Consider the following 20,613-nt stretch of genomic DNA (forward strand, 5'->3'; position numbering starts at 1 on the left):
CGTGTAAAGTCTCAAAACAAGTTTCTGTGTCTCTGAGAGGAACAGAAGGCAGTGAGGACACCTTAGACCTCCTGACACCTGTTCGTGGGGGCAGAAGTTAAGAGAGCTAAAAGAGCTAGGTTGATTCAGTGTGACTCATTTGGTCTAGAACAGTCTACCAGCCCGATTCTCACCTATACCAATGGCTTGTTCCAGGAGCTTCCCTGTGACCCCTGGGTCCCACGTCTTTAAGGCAAGAGACAATGCCTATAAGAAAGAAAGAAGAATGGGAGAGGGGAAGAAAGTCTCCATTTTCCCACAGCCATCAGGAAGGCAGGTAGGTAGGCAGTACTCTCTGTCTTTGGCTGATGGGACTCTCTCAACTCTCACCATGATTCCTCACAGACCCGAGCCTCCCTCTGATGACCCAGGCCAAGGTGCTCTTAGCAGGCACCTCAGCTCCCTTAGACTATTCCCTGGAACCAGGGCAGAAGACTCAGCCCTGCAGCCCCTCCCAGGACTGTCTGTGAGACAGGGCTTCAGGGAAGTCCTTGGAGGGACCACTGTCTCCTTCACTTGCCTCCTGGGATCCTTTCCTGGAACTTCCCAGGGGCTGACTTAACCAAGAACTCGGCTCAGACAAGGTCTCCTGCTCCGGTGAAATTCCATACCTGGCGGCCCTATAACCATCCTCTCAGGAGAAAAGAGCTGGTGGCACAGCTCATCAACTCCTGTGGGGGAACAGCCATGATGGCCATGTGTTCAGGGCTCATCTCTACAGGGCTCCCACCTCTACAAGGACTCTAGCGCGCTGAAGTATGCAAACCCTTGGTCCCCCTGGGCATCGAATCCGGGTCGTACCCAGCGAATGAGGACCTTTGGCTCTTCCCTTCAGATTCAGTCCTCAGGGGAGGCCCACACTCTGCAGAATCCCGCTGCTCTCCAGACGTGGCTGCCACTGCTGATCTGATATCAACCCTAGGAACAAAATCATCATTCCCGGTAGAATTCTCAACCCAAGTCATGCAGTCCAAGAAGCCAGGCACAGAAGACCCCACTCGCACCCTCCCACCCATCCCCCCACCCTCCCCCCCGCATGAGAAGAGGGGTGCCCATGCTTTATGAAGTCTTCTTGTTTGGGGAACAGGGCCCTCTTTGCATGTTCATTTCCGACCGTGACAGCTCACCTGGAGTCCTGATGGAAAATGAATATCACCTCTGGCGATCAGGCCTGCTCCCCTCTGGGCTGTGGTGGTCCCCGACGCTGAAAAGGCTCACAGCCTTGAGAAAGGACACAGATGTGAATTTGTCTCGACTCTGGATATGCCAGGGCCCCGACTGCTCAAGACGGACAAAGGGGGCAGGCCCTGCATTTTCTCACACATTCTGAAGTTTCCTTCCTCCTTGTTCCTCACAATGCCCTTCCTGACTCTCAGATCCATCTTTCAGGTCCAAGCCACTTGTGAGCGTCCACCTCATCCCCTCAACCCCAAGTCAGAGGTGACACCTGCGTTCCACAGTCGACACCATAGCTAGTCTGTGCTGACAGCAAGGGCTGCTTTTATAAGTCTTATATCAGAGGTCTGACTGTTTCCTCCTTGATGGCCCTGGATCCTTCCCACTACATCTCTGAGGCCTTATCCTAGGACAAATCCCTCTCCTCCTTCACAGAGTGCAGTAGAAGGAACGGCACAGCGCATACAAGGAGGAAGGAGGGGGAAACAGGTTAATTCCTCCAGGTGCACCACAGTGGAAATACCATCTGGGTACCTTCTAGGCAGAGCGCATTTCTTCAGTCCAGTAGGGTCCCACAGACATGCTGAATGCAAAGCCAGTGTCAGGTTAACCGGACCTCTTAAAAGTCACTCCTTTGAGAGGAGCGGAGGTGGTGGTGGCACAAACCTTTCACCCCGACACTAGCGAGGCTGAGGCAGGCAGACCTCCCTGACTTCGAGGCCAGCCTGGTCGACTCAGCTGGTTCCAGGACAGCCCAATCTCACACCAAGGAACCCTGTCTCAAGAAACAGAACAACAAACCAAAGAGGAGAAAAACATCACTCCTTTGTCTACAGTGACTGACTTAGTTCAATGCTTTTAGGGCAACTGGGCCCTCATTTGTTGCAGTGCTCACTACCGGAACACAGTAGAAACTCTGTAGGCCCCTCTCTCTGGAGCTTCTTCCCCTGTCTACTCTTCCCCACTGACTTTGACCATGGAAATGAGAGGAGCTTCTGTCTAGGCAACTCTTGAACTTGCTCCTAGCCAACTCCAAAGTTAAGGCCAACTCCAAAGCTAAGCAAAGGTTCAACACTAGCATGTTTGACAACTTTCTCTTCTAAAGGGGCCTCTGACGACCCAGAAACTGCTCATCTCCACTCAGAAAACATGGCATGGCCTTCACGCTTCTAGTCAGGTCACAAAATGGCTCCAGGCTCCCAATTCCAGGGAGCAGGAAGAGCCCTCTGACTGACCCCAGGCACCACAAATTAGGACATTGGCCTAAAGGTGCCCAATGCAGCATGAGATGCCTGATGGTCTCCCTCCTGGGAACCTCACAAAATGCCCCCAGGCCCCAGATGTAGGAAGCCCAGCCTGATGGTCTCCCTCCTGGGAACCTCACAAAATGACTCCAAGTCCCCCAGGCCTCAGATGTAGGAAGCCCAGCCTGATGGTCTCCCTCTTGGGAACCTCACAAAATGGCTCCAAGCCCCCCAGGCCCCGGATGTAGGAAGCCCAGCCTGATGGTCTCCCTCCCGGGAACCTCACAAAATGACTCCAAGCCCCCCAGGCCACAGATGGAAGGAGCCCAGCCTGATGGTCTCCCTCTCGGGAACCTCACAAAATGACTCCAAGCCCCTCAGCCCCGGATAGAAGGGGCCCGCTTTAGCCCTCACCCTTCAACCTTCTAGGCCCTTAAGAAAATGGCTCCAAAACCCCATATCCTGATGCCGGCGGCGCTTCGTCCATCCCTCACACCCTTCAGTACCCTCAGAAAATGCCTGTGAGACCATCAATGCCTGGACACCCTTCTGGTCCCCAAGGAAGATGGCTTCGAGCCCTTCCAGGTACCCAGATGTAGGAAGATGAGCCTGGCTGGGTCCTTGTGGACCTCACAAAATGGCTCTGAGGCCCCCATCCCGGGATGTAGGAAGCCCAGCCTGATGGTCTCCCTTCCGGGAACCTCACAAAATGACTCCAAGCCCCCATCCCCGGATATAGGAAACCCAGCCTGATAGTCTCCCTCCTGGGAACCTCACAAAATGACTCCAAGCCCCCATCCCCGGATGTAGGAAGCCCAGCCTGATGGTCTCCCTCCCGGGAACCTCACAAAATGGCTCCAAGCCCCTCAGCCCCGGATAGAAGGAGCCCTCTTTGGCCCTCACCCTTCAACCTTCTAGGCCCTAGGAAAATGGCTCCAAACCCCCATATCCTGATGCCGGAGGCGCCTCGTCCATCCCTCACACCCTTCAGGGCCCTCAGAAAATGCCTGTGAGACCCTCAATGCCCAGACACCCTTCTGGTCCCCAAGGAAGATGGCTCCAAGCCCTTCCAGGATCCCGGATGTAGGAAGTCGAGCCTGGCTGGGACCTTCTGGAGCCTAACAAAATGGCTCTGAGCCCCACTAGGAAGCCCAGCCTGATGGTCTCCCTCCCGGGAACCTCACAAAATGACTCCAAGCCTCCATCCCCGGATGTAGGAAGCCCAGCCTGATGGTTTCCCTCCCGGGAACCTCACAAAATGACTCCAAGCCCCCATCCCCGGATGTAGGAAGCCCAGCCTGATGGTCTCCCTCCCGGGAACCTCACAAAATGACTCCAAGTCCCCCAGGCCTCGGATGGAAGGAGCCCAGCCTGATGGTCTCCCTCCCGGGAACCTCACAAAATGACTCCGAGCCCTGCTAGGTCCCCGGATGTAGGAGCCCAGCCTGATGGTCTCCCTCCCGGGAACCTCACAAAATGGCTCCAAGCCCCTCATGCCCGGATAGAAGGAGCCCGCTTTGGCCCTCACCCTTCAATCTTCTAGGCCCTTAGGAAAATGGCTCCAATCCCCCATATCCTGATGCCAGAGGCGCCTCGTCCATCCCTCACACCCTTCAGTGCTCTCAGAAAATGCCTGTGAGACCCTCAATGCCTGGATACCTGGAGCGCGATGTGGCCTACACCCTTCTGGTCCCAAAGAAAGATGGCTCCGAGCCCTTCCAGGTCCCCGGATGTAGGAAGACGACCCTGGCTGGATCCTTCTGGAGCCTCACAAAATGGCTCGGAGCCTCACTAGGTCCCCGGATGTGGATGCTGCCAAAGCTTGAGGGGGCTTCTTCCCACCGTCGCTCTCACCTTGGATGGAAGACTGTGAACACATACAGTCGAGCCTGTATGCTCTAGGCCTGTGTGCTTCAGATGTGGCTTCTGGGACCCCACGTCAATTCAGCTGGGCTTCTCGGATACCACGTCAATTCAGCTGGGCTTCTCGGACACCACGTCAATTCAGCTGGACTTCTGAGACCCCACGTCCATTCAGCTGGGCTTCTCGGACCCCACATCCATTCAGTTGGGGCTTCTGAGACCCCACGTCCATTCAGCTGGGCTTCTGAGACCCCTCGTCCATTCAGCTGGGCTTCTGAGACCCCACGTCCATTCATCTTGGCTTCTGAGACCCCACGTCCATTCAGCTGGGCTTCTCGGACACCATGTCCATTCAGCTGGGCTTCTGGGACACCATGTCCATTCAGCTGGGCTTCTGAGACCCCACATCCATTCAGCTGGGCTTCTGAGACCCCATGTCCATTCAGCTGGGCTTCTCGGACACCATGTCCATTCAGCTGGGCTTCTGAGACCCCACATCCATTCAGCTGGGCTTCTGGGACACCACGTCTATTGAGCTGGGCTTCTGGGACCCCATGTCCATTGAGCTGGGCTTCTGGGACTCCACATCCATTGAGCTGGGCTTCTCGGACCCCACGTCCATTCAGATGGGCTTCTGAGACTCCACGTCCATTCAGCTGGGCTTCTCGGACCCCACGTCCATTCAGCTGGGCTTCTGAGACTAAACTTCCATTCATCTGGGCTTCTGCGACCCACGTCCATTCAGCTGGGCTTCTGAGACACCATATCCATTCAGCTGGGCTTCTGAGACCCCAGTCCATTCAGCTGGGCTTCTGATACCCCACGTCCATTCAGCTAGGCTTCTGAGACCCCATGTCCATTCAGATGGGTTTCTGGGACTCCACGTTCATTCAGCTGGGCTTCTGAGACCCCACGTCCATTCAGCTGGGCTTCTGAGACCCCCATGTCCATGAAGTTGTGTTGTAGGAGCTGTGGGCTTAGTTCCTGCCACCCAACTCCCAGCCGCCTGGCTAGCTTATGCCCCAAAATAACAACACACACATTGTATTCATATAAACACTGCTTGGCCATTTCTATTAATGTGTGTAGCACCACGAGGTGGTGACTTACCAAGGAGATTCTAGCCTACGTCCTTCTTGGGTTGGAGCTTCATCGTGTCTGTCCTGGAGAGCAGAGGCATGGCATCTGCCTCACTTCTTCTTCCTCCCAGCATTCTTTTCTGTGTATTCCACCCACCTATGTTCTAACCTGTCAGGCCAAGCAGTTTCTTTATTAACCAATGACCTTCCTCTATCATTTCCCCTTTTTCTGTTTAAACAAAAAATGAAGGCTTTAACTTTAACATAGCAAAATTATATATATAACAAAACAGGTATAAAGCAAGAATTACAGTTACAATATTTACATATACTTTATCTTTTATCATAACAAAGGAAAACAACTATAATTATCTATTCAACTCCATCAAAGACTCCAGAAGGATATAATATAACCTAAGTAAATGAGAAGTAAGCAACTTCCAAAACTCTAGAAATCACAGAGACATCTTGCTGCCTGGACAGTCACCCAAAGTTCCTCTGTACCGTTGGGGCATCCATCTTCGGCCTACAGGCCCATTGTTTCCAGCAGACATTTCCACAAAGCAGGAAATTTCAAAGACAGTTCAGTCACTATCTGCTTTGTCCTGCAGAATGTCTTGCAGACACTTTCATGAACCCCGAAAGACCATCTCACCTTTAGGCAAGTTCAGCAGTCCTCTCTCTGCAGGTTCTCTGTGTCCAGTTTATGCAACAGTCCAGCCAAGAACAGTTCCTTGCCCAAATGGCTATCAAACTGCATAAGGATCTTCTTCAATGCCCATTGTCCTCTTGAAGTAGATTGGTGCTGCCAGGAGCAGACATGTCCCGTTGTCATGAAAAGCCCTAAGTAATTAAAACATTAAATGTCATATTCTGTAGTCTTTGAAAGATATGATGAATGCCTATCTGAACTATATCTATGCACATCTAGAAAATCTAACATAACTACAAGCTTGTATATTATCAATGATTATCCATCAACAACCTATATACATTACATTTTTAAATGAACTACACAATCACAATACCTTAATCAATATCAGAAATACATATAACAAAATTGACCTTAAAATCCACACCAATGCAAATTATTCATATCTCTATCATATCCCCCTTTAAATGTAAAAGAACATTTATAAACAATATTTGGGAATATGGGTGCAGTTATTTCTCTCCAAACTGCTCCCTGCTGAATGGGGGCGCTGTTATTCGGGTCTTTCATGGTATAACCTGTGTGCTAGATTCATCTCAGTCAGCAGTCGAGTGAAGTAATTTTTTGAAGGTGTTCACAGCAACCATTTAGGAGGGCATGGTCTATCATACCCTATTGGGATAGAAGCAATAAACAGGGTCTCATCCTCTGTGAAAACAAAGAAGAAACTCCTTCCCAAAGCATCATGTCCTTAGATCCAAATTTTAAAGTCAAGGTATTTTCAAAATATCTATCTTGGGTAAGTTCAACAGCATTTATAAACAAATATCTTTTAGCAGCTATTGCTCCTTCTTCAGCATTCAAACAATTCAAAGAGAGCATAATAGCATACAGTATCAAGATTCTCTGTATTTTCCATCTTTGTGCAGTTTAATTTTAACCTCTATTTCGTTTATTTTTACTTTTTTTTGATATAGGTTCTTTGTATATCTTTGTCCTGGAATAACTCCATAGACCATGCTGTCCTTGAACTCTCAGAGATCCTTCTGTCTCTGCCTCCCAGGCATTGGGATTAAAGATGTGTCCTACCACACCTTGAAGTCACAGAGGTCAATCTACCTCTGCCTCCCAAGTGTTGGGATTAAAGGTGTATACCACCACACCCAATTACTCTCTTTTTTTGTTTTTTACTTTAAGAACTTTAACTTTTAGCCTGCATTTATTTTTAACATTCTGTAAATCATTTAAAGGGTTTTTTTGAATCTCACTTTACTATATCTCTCTCTCTTTTTCTGACCACATGAGCCTTTAAATTACTGAGCAATATGGGTAGGATTAAAGCCGTGACTTTGGCGGCTGGATCTAGCCCATTACTTAGCTTTCCAGCCTCATGGTGGAGGTACCGCTGGAGCTATTTTTGTTGCCACAGCTCTTTGGCATTTCAAAGTCCCTGCCAGCAAGCAAGCTGCAGCAGTGTGCTTAATCACAGGGACCGCCTGCCTGAAAGAGTCAGAGTTTGCCTTGGCAGGACAGCCCAGAAAGCCAGCATTTTCAAACAGCGCAGCTTTTTTCCTGCTATGGCTGAAAACCGAAAGGCAACCATTCAGCTTTTCATCAACACTGTTCAAGTGTTTCATGGCAGGACCTCTTAAAAGAGCTGCAAGATTTTGCAGTTAAAGCTGAGTCAGGAAGCCTCTCTTAGATAAGAGCACTTGCTTGCCTACAGCAAGCAGAGCAGACCCTAGAAACTGCTGCTACCAAGAAAACATGCTTTGCTCTATTTTTTTCCAAGCTTTCTCAGGCTTTTTGTGAATGTAATTATCCATGTGGGTGCCATTCTGTTGAAGGACCTGTGGGCTGCATTCCTGCCACCCAGCCCCCAGCCACCTGGCTAGCTTATGCCCCAAAATAGCAACACGCAAATTGTATTCATATAAACACTGCTTGGCCATTTCTATTAATGTGTGTAGCACCACAAGGTGATGAATTACCAGGGAAATTCTAGCCTACGTCCTTCTTGGGTCAGAGCTTCATTGCATCTGACTTGGAGAGCAGAGGCATGGCATCTGCCTCACTTCCTCTTCCTCCTAGCATTCTGTTCTGTTTACTCCAACCACCTATGTTCTAACTTATCAGGCCAAGCAGTTTCTTTTTTAACCAATGACCTTCCTCTATCACAGTTGGGGTTCTGAGACCCCACGTCCATTCAGCTGGGCTTCTGAGACCCCAGGTCCACTCAGCTGGGCTTCTAGGACCCCACATCCTTTCAGCTGTGCTTCTGAGATCCCACGTCCATTCAGCTGGACTTCTGAGACCCCATGTCCATTAGGCTGGGCTTCTGAGAGGCCATGTCCATTCATTGGGGCTTCTGAGACCCCCACATCCATTCAGCTTGGCTTCAGAGACCCTATGTCCATATTGCCCGAGAAAGCCACATGTCTCCACATCTCTGGGACCTCAGAAGTGGACCCCAAGAGGGAAGGCTGATGGTCCACGTGGAGGGAAAGAGGATAGTTACCACAGGATAACCCTGTTTGGGGCAGCACACACCACACTGACTTCACTAGGCTCCTGGGGACCCGCTGACCACAGCCGGCCTTCCAGGGTCCACTCTGGACCTACTTGCACCCTGTCATTTAAGTGACCCTCTTTTCCTCAGTGAATGCCTTCTAGAAGTTGGAGCCTAGGCAGAGCAGTAACAGAACCAGATGGTTCCTGTTTGCTCATGTGGGCCCTGCTTGTGTCTAGGCTGTCCACAGGCAAGGGCTGCCTTGTAGGGGTCTGCTTCTCTTCAAAGGGCCCATTTCTTGCTTCCTGAAGGGCTCACCTCCACTCTGAAAGTGTGTTATGGCCATCTCTCTTTCTGAGAGCTCTCAAAGTGGTCCCCATTCCACCCCTAACCAGAATATACATGGTGACAGGTGGAGAGGAGACTCCATTCTGCCTATTGCAATAAGGCGACCCCAGACCTCCAGGTGCTGTGGGAGCTCCTTCAGCTCCTTCAGTCAATATCCTTTAAGATACCAGCCCACTTGGGCATGGTCTCTTTGGCTCTAAAAAGCAGCAATAGGCCGGGCAATGGTGGTGCATGGCTTTAATCCCAGCACTCGGGAGGCAGAGGCAGGCGGATCTCTGTGAGTTCAAGGCCAGCCTAGTCTCCAAGAGCTAGTTCCAGGACAGGAACCAAAAGCTACAGAGAAACCCTGTCTCAAAAATCCAAAAAAAAAAAAAAAGAAAGAAAAAAAAAAAGCAGCAATAGCCATGTGCTTGCTCTCTTGCTTCTGGCTCCACTTCTGGCTACTAGTCTCCTTTCCTGGTTGTGCAGAGGGCTGTTGTCTAGGATGGTGATCTGTAAGTTTTTTCCATTTAAATAAATAACCCTTTTATTAATCATAATTCCAAACTGGTGTGGGGTTGTTTTGTGACTAATGGCATCATCTGGTGCCCAACATTTGGTTTTAGAACTGCCCCCCCCCCAGCTAGGCTGTCTGCTATCAGCTTGGCTTGGCACAAGCCCTCCCTCAGCCACAGTCTGTTCATGGAGCCAGCAGTTCAACACAGAATATTGCTCAGTAGCTTTTCTTCCTGCAATTCTTTATATTTTTTCTTTACAGGCCTCAGATTTCTTCAAGTCCCTCCATACCCTATTGTTTGACTCCTCATGTGGATTTAAACTCCACACCTCCCAAGCTTCACAGGCCTAGACAGTCTCTGGCTGCTTGGTTTGCTCTTTTCTGAGTGGCTTTTAAGTCCCCCTTGCAGCACAGTGCTTAAGCAGCATGAGTCAGAGCACAACCGGTTGCCGAATGCTGCAACCCCTCATGGCGAATCTTTGTCACTTGGAGGCATAAGCAGTTTCCGGTTGCTGTTCTCTACCCCTGGATTCTGGGTTTCTGGTTCCATGTATGAAATTAATTTAATTACATTTACTTGGTTGAGCAACTCATATTTCCCAGTCTTTAACAAATACTAAGGCAGACACTGAAACAGGACCCTGTTTTTGTCACCTTTGCATTGGTTCTAGGCGCAACTCTGCAACAACGCCACCTGCTGGATAATAGGTAATTTGGCAATTTTCATTTCCATTGCAACTTTTACTGCTTTCTTTACTAATACAGTGGATTATTTCATGTGAGGTTTATATGACTATTGGGATACCTCAATTTACTGGCTACTAGGTTTCAGTTTTCTTCTCTATATTCTATCATTAAGGAAGAATATGGCACTCTTAGGAACAATACAATCTTTTACAGAGTAATAATGAAGAGCTAGTTGAATGGATTAAAATTATTGACAATCAGAGGTTATCTGAACAAGTGGATACTATGATAGGCAAAATCAATTCCATATTCAAAGGTACTAGGAAGTTACCTGAAAGGGTTCATACTGTTGAATTTGACATTTAGAAGTTACCACAAAATTTTGATAATGTAACAGACAGAATGTTCCTCTAGGATGGCAATCTACATGATATCCAAGAAAAGTTCAAGAAGGACATGTTACCTTTGAAGGGAAACATTAAAACCTTGGAATCCAAGTGCAGAATGTGGATCAAAAAATTGATACCTTAGTGAAATCACTAGAAACATATGCAGGTCAAGAGATTCAGGCTTTACAAGAGACAATGATAAAATATTTGAAATGATTGAGGAAATTATTGGAGCTGGCGAACAGGGTAAGAAAGCCCAAGGACAGGATACAACGTCACTACCAGCTGTCAGAACTGGTTTACCAAGGGTTTTAGCATCATACCCTGTAATTTATACTGACAAAGCATCAACTTCTAAAGGCTCAAAGGGAGCCAAAGTAGGTAGATGGATGCCAATAGGAATGAATGATATAAAAGAAATTAAGCAAGTCCTCATTAATTATGGCTATACTCTGCATTTTTTAAGGACATGATAAGGACTTGGGCTTTTAATGTCAGAGCTACTTGCCATGATTTCTCTCAGTTAGTGTCTGCAGTATTGGATGATGTACCTTTCTTGATGTTTGGAATTTATTTCAGAGAAGAATCCAAACATATGGAACAGCAAGGAAGAGCAAAAGGTGTGGAGGTCTCCCAATATTAAATTCTTGGCATAGGAGCATATGCTGATCCACAGGTCCCAACTCTTTATGATAAAGAAGTATTGTCCCTATGCCACAAAGCAGCCTTGAATGCTTAGTATAGGATACAAAAATCAGGGAAAAGGATTGAATCATATACCGGGGTTAAGCAGAGACAGAGAGAACCCTGTACTGACTTTTTGCAAAGATTAGTTAAGGCTCTGCAAATAGGAGCAACCGACCCAGAAGCTAGTCAAATAATTCTTGAATCTCTGGCTTTTGAAAATGCAAACTTAGAATGTAAAAAGATAATTGGGACTTTAAGGTCTATATTAGCACCTATGGATGAATGGATTCACCATACAATGAATGTTGAGACATTTGGCTATAATAATGAATCTTGGTTAGGAGAAGCAATTTCCAAAGAAATGAGGAAACGTCAAACTGCCAAATGTATTAATTGTGGTAAATTAGGACATGTGAAAAGGGATTGCAGGCAAGGAATTTCTAGGAATAATATCTCCTCTGAGAATGACAAAAATGGGAGACCTCAGCCTTCAGGTATATGTAAGAGGTGTAGTAAGGACAACATTGAACCAATGAATGCGGGTCAACAACAGACAGACAAGGCAACCTAATACCTTTGGGAAACTCCTTGAGGGGCTTATCACAGGCCCCCAAGCCAAAAGTGGCCTAGTCATTCCCAATTACAGTGGAGAACATGTCTTACCAAGAAAATTAAAAAATCCAGTGCCTGCTGTAAAAAGCAGTACTGGTCTGAATGATGGGTTAAATGTGGAAGATGAGTCAGAAAATCCAGTAGGACAGAGGAAACATATATTTTGGCAGACTTCTATTAACAATCAAAGACCAAAGCTACGAGTTTGTATAAATGGCATTTTTATTGAAGGTACGGATGCAAGTATCATTACTGAAGAATCTTGGCATCTGAATTGGCCTCTTCAAGATGTAGATGTCTGTTTAGTTCCTGGGAATTGGAACCCTATCTCGTGTAAAACAAAGCACGAGATGGGTTGAATACATAGGGCTTGAAGGGCAAATAGGAAGACTAAGGCCATATATAGCCAATATTGTAATAAATTTATGGGGCCATGACCTACTACAGCAATGGAATACCCAGATTAACACTCCTGCAGTCCCAGGAACTCATAATTCTAGGAAGCATATAATGAGGTATTATGGAAAATGGTCACCAGCCATTCATGATGTACAAGAACATACAGCAACTAGCCAACCTTTAGAGGTACCAACACCCCTACCTTTAAAATGGTTAACTGAGAAGCCAATATGGATCAAACAGTGGCCTCTAGCTGACGATAAATTACAGGCATTGGAACAGCTGGTACAAGAGCAACTAGATGCTCACCATATTGAAGAATCAACCAGCCCTTGGAATTCTCCTGTGTTTGTTGTAAAAACAGATATCTGGTAAATGGAGAATGGTGACAGATCTAAGAGCTGTCAACAAGGTAATTCAACCTATGGGTCCTCTACAATCTGGAATACCTTTCCCTTCTCTATTACCAAAAGAAAGGCCTCTTATAGTTATTAATTTGAAAGATTGTTTTTTCACTATACCTTTACAAGAAAAGGATAGAGAAAAATTTGCCTTCACAGTGCCTACTTATAATAATTCTCAGCCTACTAGGAGATATCAATGGACTATCCTCCCACAGGGGATGCTCAATAGTTCCACATTGTGCCAATATTTTGTAAATCAGCCATTGGAAATAATTTGTAAGCAATTTCTTAAGTCTAAAATTCACCATTACATGGACGGCATTTTGTTATTTGATTCAAAGAAAGATACTTTAGAAAGGATGTTTGAAGAAGTAAAGAAAGTCTTGCCTAAATGGGGATTACAAATAGCTCCTGAAAACATTCAAAGAGGAGATTCTGTTAATTACCTAGGTTACAAAATAGGTTTACAGAAAATTAGAACACAAAAGGCACAAATTAGGAGAGACTTGTTACAAACTCTTAATGACTTTCAAAGATTGTTAAGAGACATTTCCAGTCTATGACCAGCTGTTGGGATAACACCTGATCTAATAGTTCAAACAAAACCTTAGATGGTGATAAAGATTTGAATAGTCCCAGAGAATTAACAGCACATTACAGGTATATCAAATAATCCTACAGTTCAGGTGGTTATAGAAAGGACAAATTGTACTATAAAGGATATGCTGAACAAACAGAAAGTGAAGGAAAATATCCCCAGAAATAGATTGCATAATGCTTTATTAATCTTGAATTTTCTTAATGCTAATGAGAAAAGAACAACAGCAGTGGGAGAGGCATTGGATAATGGAAAAAACTTCTGAATTGAATCAACCACTATATTTCAAGGATGTGTTGACCTCACAATGGAAACCAGGAGATGTACTACAATGGGGAAGGGGGTTCACTCTTGTTTCCACAGGAGAAGAAAAATTATAGATACCATCAAAATTAATAAAGATTCGCTTTGGAAAGGAGAGACCTCTTGAAAAAGAGAAATGATATCACATCCACAATGGTGACTATCATACAGGTGGTAAGCAAAGCTCATAAGTGTTAGTGTAGGGTTATGTTCTTATCTTTGCAGGAAAATACAAATTATCAAAAATTCAAGAGACCCTTGATGTTTGAATGCTGACAAAAGAAAAAATAACTATCCACTAAGAAGCATCTAGAAAACAGAATATGGTTTGAAGCATCTAGAAAACAGAATATGGTTTATGAATCCAGGTATGGGTTACACTTACATTTACACACACACACACACACACACACACATACATGCACACACACACACACACACACACACACACACACACACATATATATATATTAATATATTCAGCTGGTTTTGGAGTTGGACAATGGCTCTGTACTTCTCTAAATCCAAGCATGTTGTTAAAAGAAACATTCAGAGTTTCTGTCTCATATCAGGAGCCATCTGGTATGGGACAGAAGAAAGACTTTAGGAAAAATTTTTACTTTCTCCATGCCTTTTTTGTCTATATCATATTCTTCATTGAATGTATGTATATATGTATGATGTTTAAATTTTTCATGATGAACAATAGATTTTTCTATAGATCCTTTTCCTGCGGTAATCTTTGAAGATTCCAGGAATAAGATAGGGCCCAACATCAACAACTCTACCTAGTTGAGATGACAGCATGATGCAGACAGCGCTACTATAAGACCACTTCTTTATTTGGCTACCAGCTGCTGAAATGGTGCACTTTCTCATGACATCCTGGCCAGGACTCCAAATAAGAACTTTGAAACAAACAAACAAACAAACAAACAAAGAAACCTATCTATCGACTGCTTGGAAATTATTTCCAACTATACTAGACAGTAATTTTGAAACTTAACCATCACTTTAATTTTGCAGGATCCTGTAGGGATAAGTCCCGCCCCTTAAGGGGCGTGTTCGCCTCGGGCTAATGTCTGCCTATAAATTTGGCGAGCAAGCTCCGAGCTTCTCGCTTCTGCTTTCCTGGTCTCCGCGGGAACGGTGGTTCTGTAAGTCTATTTCTACATTAAAGCTATATATATATTTTTACACTCTGTCTGCATTCATTTACGCCGTTACAGGATCCCATTAAGAGAACATCACCCCCATGACAGCGGGAAGTAATTCTAGAAGATGATGCCCCCATTCCCAAAAAGTTTGTTCATAGGGTTGGGAACACTGTTTAGGAGTTATTGACTATTACTTGTATTAGATAGAGGGTTAGGGTGAAAACTATGTTTGTTTTTAAAAAGGGGCAGGATAGTAATAGTGGGTAATAGAGTGAATACTTGTGAGCTATTTTTCATGGATAATTTATGTTGGTATAATTTTTGTATATTGATATAAGTTCAAATTATATGTTACTTTTGTTTATTTGTACACCTATACAAAATTATTTTGTCAGATTGTATATATGTATGTTATTATCTCTGTTTAGGACATTTTGTACATCAATACAACTTTTAGGATATATTTTCATATTGAATTATGTATTACTCCTACTTAGAGAGATACTTATATATTATTTACATTTTGAGGTCATTGTCCTCATATGTTGCACATTTATTTACAGGTTGCACATTTGTTTACAGGTTATTTAATATTCTGACATGAAGTTTAAGTCAACTTATAACTTTAAGTTATACAGGTATTAATTATTATAGGTCAATTGTTCATGCTTGCTGTACACAGAGTTAGATCAATTAGATTCCTTAGATACATAGAGATTATATTCTGTCTAGATAAGTAATCTTCAACTACTTCAAGGTTCTGTGGAACATGGCATTTAAATAACTTAGGGTTCTGTTGACATGAGACATGACTGCTTCTGACAGCACCAATATATTCCCGAGAGAATGTTGAGCACCAAAGACACTCCAGTTGGAGCTTGTTTTCTTCTTGGCAAAACTGGCCTTTGGGCAAGGACTGACAATGCCTCAACCACTGATAAGTTACATGATATCCAGAAATGGGTAAGCAGGATTTCAAATCTTGCCAAGATAGGATAAGACAGTTTTGAAAAGTTTCTGCCTCTGAAAATGGTCTGTCAATTACGCTAGGCCATAGCCAAAGTTGGTTGCATCAACATTGCAAAATGAGACTTTGGGTGATTGCTCACGTAGCTAATTGTCTCTGTCATATATTGCTCGCTTTGGAAGCTACTTGATTGTACTTCCTTCCTCTTCAAGTAATATTATCTCCCTTCTCAGGCCTTCGATATGGTTGAAGATTAGATAATCACAGTTACTGTCCTCTTATGATCTAGCCAAGCCATTTCCTATACAAGACTTAGACTCCATAGGATAGAATATTTATTAAAACATTTAGCATATGTTTCTTGCTTAATATTGTTTATGCTGATTGTAATTCTAATCTTATACTTAATATCTGTTCCTAGTGTATATTGTTTTGTATTGGGTTTAGAACTCTCTTACTTGAACAAAAGGGGAAGGTGCTGTCGAAGTTCCTCCTGCTCCTTCAGTCAATAGCCTTTAAGAAACCAGCCTACTTGGGCGTGGTCCCTTTGGCTTTAAAATGCAGCAGTAGCCATGCGCTTGCTCTCTTGCTTCCGGCTCCGCTTCCGGTTACTAGACTCCTTTCCTGGTCATGCTGAGGGCTGTTGTCTAGGAAAGTGATCTGTAAGTTTTTCCTTTTAAATAAATAACCATTTTATTAATCATAACTTTTATTAATCCAAACTGGTGTGGGATTGTTTTGTGATTTACGCCATCATCCAGATACCTCACAAAATAGTTCCAGCTCCCCAAAGACACAGATGAGAATGCAGAGACCAACATCTACAAAGTTCTCATCCTCACAAGGTCTCACAGGAGACCACCTGCCTCCATGCTTCTGATCAGTACTATGAGCATTTGTTCATCACAGGCTACTGTCTCACACATTTCATTAGCAGCTGCTCAGAACGGGGTCCAGTGCCTGGAGCTCTGTCCTTTTGACCTGTCTCTCCCCTTTCTGGGGATTGTTCTAGTCCACCATCAATTTCAGTACTCAGGAAACAGAGGCATGTGGATATCTGTGCATTCTAGGCCACCCTGGAATTCACAAGATTGAATCAGTCTAAAAGAGAAACAGCCAAGTGGTGTTTGCTCATACCTTTAATCCCAGTTGTAGGGACATGGAGATGGGAAGTAATATAGCTGGGCAGAGAGGCATATAAGATGCGGGGAGCCAGGTGCTCAGATGCAGTCTTAGGTATCATAGAGCATTCAATCTAAGGATTCCTAGAGACAGGATCATCTATTCAATATGTGAATTTATTCTCCTTCTGTCATATTTCAGCATTTACCCCTATATTTCACTCAAGAGTTTTATCATTAAAACCAATTAGAATTCATGCTACATCTATACTCCCTTGCTTTCTAGCTGAATGGTCTCCTCTTTCCAGAAACAACTTAGGTTTTCAGTGGGACTTTCCCATTTATGGCATGTGAGAAAGCTCCATTACTGGGGCTAGTGATGCATAGCACCCTAAAGACAAGTGGATACTGCACGGATTTCAAGTGTCTCGCTGACTTGTCTCCCCTTTAAAGTAAGATATCTTTGAAGACACCAGAGATTATGGTCTGAAGGAGGCCCACAATGTATATACAATGGAGTAAAAAAATTCTTCAGTCTTGTATGCCAGGTTCACTTTGGAATTATTTTTATTTTTTATTTTACATTTAATTGCTAGAACAGAATATAGTGGGTTTGGTTATAGCATTTTCATACATATTTTGTATTTGCTGATTTTTCTCTTTGAGTCCTCTCTTCTAGCCTTCCCCCCTCCCTTATCTCTTTCCTCATCCCAGGATCCCTCATTTCATTTTAATTTCATATCTAATCTATTTCCACCTTTTTCTCCTCCCCATTTTCCCAAGAGTTCTTTTCCCTTCTCACATTTGCCTTTTTGTATCATGACATCTACCACATATACACACATGTAAAAATTAAAATGTACAAGTCACATATAAAGAGGACAAATAATGTTTATTTTTCAGAGTCTGGGTTATTTGCTTCATATAATATTAAAGTAGTAATTAGCAATCATAAACTAGGTGATCGGGTCTTAATCATATGTATCTTGTTGGGTTTGTATACCTCTTCTTTGTCAGAGGTGGTATTAATCTTTCATTTCATACAATATGCGTATGCTATCCATGTGTTGTTATCTGTATCTATCACTGTATCATAGGATACAAATCATCAAGTTCTTGTCCATTTATACCAAAGTAGCCTGCCTTTAGCATGGGAGGAGGAAGGCAGAGTTAGAGAGAAGCCATGGAGCTGCCAGAGACAGATGCTGTGAACTTTACCCAGTAAGCTAGCAGGGCAGCTGGGATGAACAAGCAGGCCCTCCTCCTACAATTGGCGCTCCAACATGGTCAACTAACTTCATGGTAAAACCTGAGAAAGCTTGAAAAGTAATTCTAGAAAAAAATACAGAGTTTAACAAAGATTTTTGCTCTTTGCTGGTGTTGTGCCACAGATCTTTTAAGAGAGATTTTCCTGACCCAGCAGCAGAAGCAGCAGCAGAAAAAATGCCATGCTGTTTTGAAATGCAGGCTTTCTGTGCCAGGCTGTCAGCGCAACCTCTGACTCAGGAAGGAGGTCCGGCTACAGAGCATTTGAATTGGGTTTGTGAGCAAAGTGCTATGGCTTGCTTGATGGCAATGTGGACTCTCTGTGTGCCTAGAAGTGGGGCGGTGCACACAGCTCAGAGGCACTAGCAGCTCAGAGGCTCAAGAGGCTCCACCATTGTTTGACTTGGTGGGGTAGGTAGGCACTATCATATTTGACCTAGCAATAACACAACTTAAGTTTTTAAGAAGTGCTTAGCATCTTAAAAAACATTCCTAGGCAGAAAACAAATTTAGATTCACAATAGGACAAATTCAGACATAAAAGAACTTTAAATGAGTCATAGTTTTGGATAAATGTACATAGCCTTGGGAGAGAGAAGAAGAAGAAGAAGAAGAAGAAGAAGAAGAAGAAGAAGAAGAAGAAGAAGAAGAAGAAGAAGAAGAAGAAGAAGAAGAAGAAGAAGAAGAAGAAGAAGAAGAAGAAGAAGAAGAAGAAGAAGAAGAAGAAGAAGAAGAAGAAGAAGAAGAAGAAGAAGAAGAAGAAGAAGAAGAAGAAGAAGAAGAAGAAGAAGAGAAGAAGAAGAAGAAGAAGAAGAAAAAAGAAGAAGAAGAAGAAGAAGAAGAAGAAGAAGAAGAAGAAGAAGAAGAAGAAGAAGAAGAAGAAGAAAGAAGAAGAAGAAGAAGACAGAGAGTTGGAAAAGTAAATCATTTTTTAAAAAGTCTTTAAAGAGACAGTACGGACAGTCATAGATTAAAAGGAGTAAAGAAAAATAAGCCATGTAAAGATGAAAAATTCATGAAAAAATCAAAATTCATATATTGGTTTTTAGAGACAGGGTTTCTCTGTGGCTTTGGAGCCTGTCCTGGAACTAGCTCTGTAGACCAGGCTGGTCTCGAACTCACAGAGATCCACCTGCCTCTGCCTCCCAAGTGCTGGGATTAAAGGCATGCGCCACCATCGCCCGGCTGGATTATATATATTATATATTGAATTTTTTGACTGTGAAGGAGTTAAGTACAAAGAGACATTTCATTGTATGGGCTGCTAAACTAAACCAACATATATATTATAAAGGCATCATGACTTCCAAATTTGGGTCTAAGGATATGTTGCTTTGGAAATGAGATTCTTCTTTTGTTTTCACAGAAGATGAGAACCAGTGGATTGTTTATAGACCAATATGGTTTGATAGACCACGCTCCCTGAAAGGTTGCCATGAAAACCCTCAAAAAATTACTTCACCAAACTGCTGAGTGAGAAGAACCTAATACATGGGATATAGCATAAAAGACCTAATTATCAACACCTCCAAATAGTAGGAAGTAGTATGGAAAAAACTATGCCCATATTCCCAAATATTGTCTATGAATGCTACTTTACATTTACAGGGGGATATGATATAAATATGCATAAATTGTATTGTTATGGATCTTGGTTTATTGATACAAATTTAAGGTCAATTTTGTTATATGTATATTTCTGCTCTTGATTAAGGTATTGTGATTGTGTGGTTCATTTAAAATGTAATGTATAATTAAGAAATATAGGTTAATAGTCGTCTATAATAGTCAAGATTGTAGTCATGATACTTAGGATATATATATCAGTTAGATAGGTATTTTCATATATATACATGTACATATACATATATCAGTTAGATTGGTATTCTTCAAATCTTTCAGAGACCTTCAGAATATGGAATTTAATGTTTAAGAACTTAAGACTTTTCATGATAGTGAGACACATCTGCTCCTGGTAGCACTAACTACTTCAAGAAGAAGATGGGCATCGAAGAGGCTCCTTATGGAGTTTGTTAGCCATTTGGGCAAGAAACTGCTCTTGCTTGGCTGTATAAACTGGATACAGGACTCAGAGAGAAATGACTACTGAACTTGCCTAAAGGTGAGACGGTTCTTCAGGATTTCTGTTACATGAAAGAGTCTGCTAGACATTCTGCAGGACACAGAAGAAAGTGACTGACAAACTGCCAATACTATCTTAGAAGTTTCCTGTTTCATGGAAAAGTCTGCTGGATACTATGGGTCTGTAGGTTGAAGATGGGTGCCCCAACTGTACAGGAGGACTTTGGGTGACTGTCCAGGCAGTGAGATGTCTCTGTCAAGTCTAGAGTTCTAGAAGTTGTTTATAATGCACTTCTTGTTTACTTAGGTTATATTATATCCTTCTGGAGTCTTTGATGGTTTTGAAGAATAGATAGATAGTTGCAGATCTAGTTTTCCTTAGTTATGATAAAAGATAAAGTAAATAGAAATATTGTAACTGTAATTCTTGCTTGATACCTGTTATATGTAATTTTACTATGTTAAAGTTAAAACCTTCCTTTTTATTTAAACAGAAAAGGGGAGGTGATGTGGGAGTCCCCTCTGTATGTTGTTT

The 20,613-nt window shown here is 43.5% G+C and overlaps 1 pseudogene; it reads right to left on the reverse strand.

Annotated features, from left to right (window-relative positions):
- Nucleotides 1–17,660: 17,660 nt before the first annotated feature.
- Nucleotides 17,661–17,779, reverse strand: LOC121440260 (annotated as a pseudogene).
- Between the last annotated feature and the right edge of the window lie 2,834 nt (nt 17,780–20,613).

The sequence above is a fragment of the Microtus oregoni genome, unplaced genomic scaffold (genome assembly GCF_018167655.1).
Source record: "Microtus oregoni isolate MIOR12 unplaced genomic scaffold, Mior012 000067F_000, whole genome shotgun sequence".
Taxonomy (NCBI): domain Eukaryota; kingdom Metazoa; phylum Chordata; class Mammalia; order Rodentia; family Cricetidae; genus Microtus; species Microtus oregoni.